Source organism: Lichenostomus cassidix, chromosome Z (genome assembly GCF_008360975.1).
Source record: "Lichenostomus cassidix isolate B80296 chromosome Z, HeHo_3.0, whole genome shotgun sequence".
NCBI lineage: Eukaryota > Metazoa > Chordata > Aves > Passeriformes > Meliphagidae > Lichenostomus > Lichenostomus cassidix.
The window spans coordinates 23556457-23563021 of NC_139511.1; the positions used below are offsets into that span (position 1 = coordinate 23556457).

The window sequence follows — 6565 nt, forward strand, 5'->3', positions numbered from 1 at the left end:
TGCCAACATTCATAACTAAAACAACAAAATATTTAATAAAAGGGTAAAATTCTGAAAAGTGTATGACTTGAGATTTCTAAAGTGCTATTTAAGAAGGGAGGATTCCACAGTTCTCTGTGAAATACAGACATAAACATCCTAAAAAACTCAGCTGCTGACACAGGTGTCACTTGCTGTTCTTAGTTACTATTTACATTGTGGGTAAGGCATAGAAACTCCAGGCATGGACAGGGATGCCACAGTGATTGATGTTGCACTCACGAAGGATGAACAGATAGCCCTTGCTCTAAAGATCCTAATGTTTATAAACACCATACTCCACACAGCAAGAAGTGACAAAGATAATAAATCAAATTTGGGATGCAGCTCCTTGCTGTCTGGGCAGCTGGGCATGGCAGTGCCAGAGATGTGCATGTGCTGCTGGGGCACAAAGAAGGACTGTGCTCACCTCCCACTTTTCTCTGTGTGGCCCCACTGCAAAAGCAGGTGTAAACATCTCTGCAGGTGTTCTTCAGGCAACAAACTGGGGACATAAATGTTAAAGAAAGCAGATTTGGGGTAAAAATATTTCATTTTCCTGGAGTTTCTCCCTTTCCCAAAGAATATCCATCCCCACAGATGCCTCTACAGAATGCACTGCATTCATGTATCCTGCCACTGTGCCTAAAACAGGCTCCACTAGTTGCAGGCCAGAGGTGAGGTTGCTAGCTGGTGGAACTCCTGTGGCTGTTCTGCAGGCAGATTTGCTCCCACAAGATGCCTTGTGTTTATGCCAGAGCACATATACATCTTTTATATGGACAACTCATTGCAGTTACATGGTCTTACCCCACAGCCAGTGGCGACACTAAAGCCCTGCTGATCTGAGATTTGACAGCAGACAGAGCAACAAGATATTCTCCCTTCTCTGTGATATTCAAAACAGTAAGTACTTCAGGAAGAGATCTGGAAACAAAAGTTTTTTTTCAAAAAGCACATTCTTAATCAGGTTCTTAGCCTGGCTCCAAAGAGGTGCTGGAATCCACCTATTCTGTCAACACAACGTGAAACTATCGGAGTGAGTAGCCAGTTGAAAGTTATTTTTCTCTGTGAGTACTACGTTATTTCCAACTCAAGGGATTAAATAAAGAGAAAGAGCTGATCTAAACTCTTTTTAGTTTGAGTCTTTCTTTCTAGTTTTTTACTTTTTAGTCACTTCCACTAGCAAATAAACTCACTTCTGATTGAAGCAAAAGCTTAGACTGTAGTGTAACCCCTGGACTAGAGACTGCAAGGCAAATAGGATCCATTAGAGGAGTCAGAGAAGGGGTTACCAATACTGTTTATGTTACAATAGTGCTTTAACCCAGGAATTCTGTTTTGTGTGATACTGCCTGCACTTATTGAGGGACAGTCCCTCCAAAGAGCCAAATATTTGGCTTAGAAGACATGATGAAAAGAGGAATGTGGTTTAAAACACATAAGACTGTGTTTTAAACACATGGGTTTATAGATAATAAATTTTTAAAAAGTCTGAACTAGGACTTAAAGATAACTAATACCTAGATTCATGTTACCTATATCTGAATAAGGCACAAGCTAAACATTTAAGTGAGCCTGTAGTTTTCTTCTGTAGTAAATGGACAGAGAGAGGGCCTTGTCTGCAGAGGAGCATGTGAATACATGTGAATAATCCCCCTCTTCAGGAATAATTTACACCATTAGTTTTAATTAGACATTACTGCAGCGATACCTGGGTGGGATGAATCATTCTGTATGACTTACCCAAGGACACATCAGAAATTAATGCAGGAATATGACCCAGAGTCATCTGTCTTCTTGGATGTCCTGGTTTTAACTTCATGTGCTGTGTTTTACTTCCCTTCTGATGCATCAGAAAGTTCAAGTAGTTGATGTGACCTAAGAAGTAAATGGGAGTTAACACAAAATGTTAGTAATCTTGGGTAATTTCTTTTTGTATTTGCTCTAGTTAAAGGTCTTTCTTTTTACAATACTTCCACAATAATATTTCTGGGGAAGTATTTCCTTTTAATCTGAAGCATAGCAGTTATTACTAAAGCTCTATTTGCCATGAAATATAGCTTTAAAATGTACTGCTATTCAAGCAGAAGACCAAAGCTGCACTTAAAAAGAGGGTACAGCCTTTTTAATTTAGACATCAAGAGAAATTATCTATATTCTCTACTGTTTTCAGCATTATGTGCTTACAAAAACGCTCTTTCTAATATTTTTTGAGCAATCCCCCTGTGTCCTCTGAGAGTAAAAGATCATCTACCGTTGTTGGAGACCAGGTCGGTCAACATTGGGCTGACATTTGCTTTAGCAGATAGCCAGCATTGTGTAATCCCCTTCCCATTCTTAGGAATGCAGATATCATGGGTGTCAGGGGCTTAGGGCTGACATTCTAGTCATCCATGTTAATCTCTGGTAATGATCTGAAAGTTCAACCAGAAAAGACAAGGGCTTTTTTTTCACTCTGTGAGGTTCTCTGACCCTGCATTACCCAAGGATTGACAATGAGGTGGTCCTACTGTCCTGATGGGTCCTCAAATCATTCAGCTGTGGTCGACAGCAGTCTGTCACAAACCTGAGTTTCCTGGGGTTGTAAGCAGAGCAGTTCTCACATGGGACAAATTAATGGTTTCTGGTCCAGACTGAGATTTTTCACATTAGAGACTCTAAAAGCTGTTGGTCACAAATGTGCAAGTATGAATTCATATCATTGACTTTCCAATAGGTGGTTATGAAAACTACATTACAGTGGTGTCTGCAAGGAGCACAGACAATCACTTCCTAATATTGGGCATGCAGGTGTGCTGGGCAGAGCCCTGTGATTCTGCAGGCACAGATGCATGCAGCACCTCTGATTCTGACAGCAGATTGTCCAGCTTGCTCAAGTTCCATAGGTGATCACAGAGTTTCCCATGATGTTTCTCATGTCAAGGCATGTTGCTATATTGGCTTCATACAGAGAAACTCTAGAGAAGTTGCACAGATGGTGACAATGTTTCAAACTGTTTTGTTATTCAACCTCCCCACCACAACACGAGAAAGAATATGGGATAGATGAAGGAATTGTTTGCACCTGGTGAGTTAATACAATGATCATTTTGCAAAACCATTAGCTCATGCAGCCATACAATTAAAACTATGATAAACACTGACCAAGGAAAGGAATAAGAAGCTACACTTCATTGATCTAAGGACTTGCAAGTTAATGAACGAGGCCAGTTATGCCAACTTTTCTCCTAACTGGGGAGGTAGTACCAAGTTCATAAGGCGGTCAAGGATAACTCCAGGATCACCAGCCACCAGAGACCACTGGAGGGACCCTGGGGCAAGGCAGTGCACTTGCTGATGGGATTAAATATATGCTAGTGACTTCAGGGATGTGGTTATCATATGTCTATTTCTTCTGTGAAAACCTATCATACGTGTGTAAAATATAGTACATAAACAGGAGCCTTTTCTATATTCAGGATGCACAGTATTTTGGAAGAAGTATCCCCTTGTGTATATGGCACCAAATAAAGAATGCCTGTTTCTTTATGCTACATTGATGTTAAAAAGTTTTATTTTACTGATTTTTGGTAATAGAGAGATGCCAAGTGCACTGCTCTCCTGAAGCAGCTTTTTGCACAGTGCTAAATTAGAAAAAGGTGCTTTCACTGGAAAGAAATATTTTTAGCAGTGTGCCTGAGCAGAGGAGTCATTCACTGCATTGTTCTGTAAATGCTGGGTGGATTCTCTGAGAACAGGAAAGAGTGTGATCTTCCTATGGGCTCTCCCATACCTGGAAAACTGTGTGCTGTGATGAATCTTGTAGTATTATTCTGCAGGTAATAAAGAGCACCTATGATCTTAGACTGAGGAATGGTGACAGCAATTCTCAATTTTCTCTTCGTTTATGAATTACCAGCCTGATATTTTCTTCCTAGGTGTATGAAGGTTTTATGTCATAAGTGCTTGGGCTAAAAGACTGTATGTTTGTAAATACCTTAATTGCTTTGCTTTCAGTAAATATTCTCATTACAAAACAATATTTCAAACTTAAAATCACATATTTGCTGCTTTTTTTGAGATTTTCTATCTTATTAAAGTTGTAAGAAATGCTGCAACTTTCTGTAGAGTTTGCTGTGATGTCCAAATCACAGACACACACCTATGCAGGATCTGTCATCTCTTTGTGCCTCACCTTCTGCACTTATAACACTCCCATAATTACTGCTTAAAGAGAGAATATATACAAATTATTCAAATGTTGGCCTTCTTTTTCCTTTGGGTGTTGCTAATTCCTGACCAATCTTTCCTGAATCAAACTCAAAGCTGTTTTGAAAAGGATCTCTTTTCCAGATACATATCTGTGTTGGCAAACTGACCAGACATAAGCCAGCAGCTGAAGCCACATAGCATAGCCTGGATAAAAAACTAATCAAAAAGGCTCAGTTCAACAAATAATAATAACTGACAGATCAATAGACTGGGCATTTCAAGTTCTTCACCTGTCTTCTTTGGAAAGCATGTTAAATGAGCCTCAAGAGTTTGAAAAGATCTGTCTCTTTTCAGACAACAGCTAACTTTATGATTATGTGAGCTGTGCTGCTATTAAAATCACTAATGTGTGTATACATGAACCATCACAAAACTCAGAATGCAGAAAGCCCATAACTGGGACAATTTCCAACCTGCAATTTTTCCAAATGCTCTGTGCTGCAGTTTATCTTTTGGGCTTTAAAGATGAAGACATGCAGTTAAATACATCTGTAAAATTATTGCCCCATTTTACCACTGAAGTCATGAGTCACACAACTAAAATGATTACTTGACTTAAAAATTATGAAGTCTGCATTTTTTCTTAGTAAAACTAATGTGTATCTAGTTGCATTCAGAGTTTTTAATCTCCCTAAATTGAGCTTTTGACCATGTATCAGTGTAGCTTCTCTTGGTTTTGTAATATCACATTTGTGGAAAAATCTCTGAATAAAAAAGCATTATGCTAAGAGGAAGAGTGTTTCAGAAAAGCAGTGTAAAATGTGGGGAAAAATCACATGTTAAGAGGAAGAATATTGCATAAAAGTGTTGCACAACGTGGAAAGAAATCACAGCTCACTCCTGTCATTGATGATTATTATTCTTTGCAATGTGTTTGCTACACCAAACATCATCTGCTTGATGATGTAATAGTTAGGATCCAGTTTTAACCTCTGTGTCATTTGCATAAAAATACTACAAGCCAGTTGCACCAGAAAGTAATTTTGCTGATGAAGTCTAAACATAGAGGCTTCTGTTCAAAGAAGCCCTGTAGTGCAAAGCCAGTCCTGCAGTCAATAGAGAAACTGCCATTATGCTGAGTTACCTATATATCTTAATTGAAGTCAGGGCCTTTCCTGTTCTTTCACTTTCCACAAAGAAAAAATAGTCAATTCAAGCAAAAGAAAAGTGCACAAAACTGCCTTATTCCCATTCTTGTACTTGTTTATGGCACATCTTCTCAATCACTATGTGCAAAGTAAAGGACCAAAAACATTTCAGCTAGCATATGCAGCAGAGATTGACAGACAGAGCTTGGTGGCCTTAGAAGGGGATTTCCTAAAATATCTCAGTACGTCAAACAGCTATTTTACAATGAAATCAAGGGAGGTTTGATAATTGTGTATGGGAGTACCTTTACATCTTATTATTATGCAAATACATTTAGAAATCCAAACTGCACATAAGCTTAGCTGCTACTTGTTCTTATATGAATTGGTAGTTGGTATAGTGTTAATTTAAAATTAACAGGTAGGACTGAAAAAAACGGAGATACTGAGTAAGAGAAAGCCACTTTGAGATATAAGAGCAAATCCAAAGCTTGAAGGAGCAGAAAATTTTCTTGTCAAAAGTGCTATGCACCTGAGTGGAAGGAATTGTGCCTTGTGTTTCTCACATGGGCTGGAGGGAAAGGCCATCAACAATGAAAACAGTGGTAGCAGGGTATTTGAGATGAATCATTTGTTAGCAAGAAAAACAAACAAACAAAACCAAAAACATTTCATTCTGTGCATCTCTATTAAGTGTTGGTGCAGTTTGATACTAGCTGAGAATCCTCTTTAGCAGGCTGCTCTAAGTAAAGAGTGAGTTGGTTCATTGAGTTAGCCCTTGCTTCGAGCAATGACAGATGTGAATCAAAAGTGTCATTTAGCCCATGACAAGTAGTCTTATCGTCAGTGCTGATTTCCATTCTAAAGTGGGGAAGCAAAGCTGGTTCAAAGGGGTTCAGCAAGGGGAAGTGCCCTCGGGTCACAACAACCTCATGCAGTGCTACAGGCTGCGGCAGAGTGGCTGCAAAGTGGCTCAGCAGGAAAGAACCTGGGGGTGCTGGTCAACAGGGCCTGAACATGAGCCAGCGTGTGCCCAGGTGACCAAGAAGGCCAATGGCATCCTGGCCTGTATCAGCAATAGCGTGGCCAGCAGGTACAGGGCAATGATTGTCCCTCTGTACTCAGCATTGGTGAGGCCACACCTTGGGTTCTGTGTCCTGTTCTGGGCCCCTCAGGACAAGAGAGTCACTGAGCGAGTCCAGAGG

The 6565-nt window shown here is 39.8% G+C and overlaps 1 long non-coding RNA gene across 1 annotated transcript; it reads right to left on the reverse strand.

Annotated features, from left to right (window-relative positions):
* Positions 1 to 449: 449 nt before the first annotated feature.
* Positions 450 to 2911, reverse strand: LOC146424527 (uncharacterized). Its single transcript, XR_014846930.1, has 3 exons — positions 2588 to 2911; positions 1765 to 1899; positions 450 to 523 (listed from the first exon to the last, which is right to left on the reverse strand). It is a non-coding gene; the product is annotated as an uncharacterized LOC146424527 (long non-coding RNA).
* Positions 2912 to 6565: the final 3654 nt, after the last annotated feature.